This window comes from Triticum dicoccoides, chromosome 4B (assembly GCF_002162155.2).
Source record: "Triticum dicoccoides isolate Atlit2015 ecotype Zavitan chromosome 4B, WEW_v2.0, whole genome shotgun sequence".
Classification (NCBI taxonomy): domain Eukaryota; kingdom Viridiplantae; phylum Streptophyta; class Magnoliopsida; order Poales; family Poaceae; genus Triticum; species Triticum dicoccoides.
Genome location: NC_041387.1, coordinates 594,293,185 through 594,294,750, shown reverse-complemented (window position 1 = coordinate 594,294,750; position 1,566 = coordinate 594,293,185).

Below are 1,566 nucleotides of genomic sequence, written 5' to 3'. Positions count from 1 at the left end.
CGGAGTTAATGAAGAACCACCTGCAGCAGGGATGGGGGCTCGCCAGCAAGGTACCCTACTATCTATCATAGGGTTCGAGAGGGGGGCCTAGAGGGCTAGCCGGGGCGGCGGTGGACCGGCAGTGGGGGGTTGTTTCGGGGCGGCGAGGTGGTGTTTGGGCCGGCGGTTCGGCCGGTGGTGGCTGGCGGCTTAGGGGGGTGCAGGTTGAAGATGAACTGCAGGCCCTCCCTAAACTACATGTCAAGTGCCTCTCTCCTACCATTGCGTTCAGTTTCGACAGTAACATTCAAATTCCACAATTAATTTCAGTTTTGACAGTTAAGTTCAGAGTCAACAGTTTTTACCTCATCTGTTGTAGTCAGGTGGTTTTTGGTGATGTAAATTTTACATCTATTTTACATCATCTATTGGACTCCAAGTCAGGTCCAAATTAATATTCAAACTTGAGTCTAAATTAGTTGTGGGGCACATACCGAGGAAGCAATGAATAGTATCTCTGTCTAATATCTGGTTCACCTAGGGTATGCCTATGTTGTTCATCTCGGGTGGGAAACAAATAGTAAAGCAATCATCATCTGTCTTTTTATTAAATTAAAGCAATCATTAGCTTGCTATCATTTGATTTGGATCCATCCACTGGTTGTTACCATCACTCTAAATTTGTGCATGCTCTCCTTACATAATATCACCATATTTTTCGTATGCATGTCAGATATTGTACACAGTCATGCTAAACATGTAGAGAAAAAGAGAAGAGTTTTGTGCGGCAATACAAAGTCATGCAGACATCGCTCCATGGTGATTTCAATGGCAAACCCTCCCCACCTCTCTCCAGATTGTAATTTAGAGGAAGGTATCTGTTCTGAGGCGGATTCAGACGCCACTGACCACTCCTATTTACCCCCCAAGGTGTTTGCTCTACCTTTCCATGATGATGTTAGTCATATCATGCCTATGTTACCTTGCAGTGCCTACTTTTGACATCATATATGTCATCTGCTTAGTTTAAACATGTTCTGTAATGCCACGTGTTTAGTTTCTATATCATATATGGGAATTATGCTGTCTCATGTCTTTTAGCTAGCCATAATATATGTGAAATGTGCAATGCTATCCTATTTAACTAGGCATCATATATTTGAATTATATCTTGCTCATCCTTTTCTTTATTACATTTACATTTGTCGATAATGTTTGTACATTAAACTACTCTTCCTATGAATCAGCCATTTGGGTGGGAGATGGAAAAATCTGGAGTGAGAACAAGGCCTTCAGAGCAGACAGTGCTACCTGTCAAAGCAGATCTCTTGTTGGGTCCCGATAGCTCCTCAGAGATGGATTCAAAGACAGATGACCAGTCATATTCCCCCACCAAGGTGTATGCTCTAACTTGGCATGGTTATACTGCTCATATCATGCATATGGTGTCTTGCATTGCATAGTTTAGACATCATATACACAATATGCAACACCATGTTCTTAGTTCAGACATCATATCGAATGCCCTCTGTTTAGCATATAAATCACATATGTGAGTTAAATGATGTGATCCTAATTACTTAGATA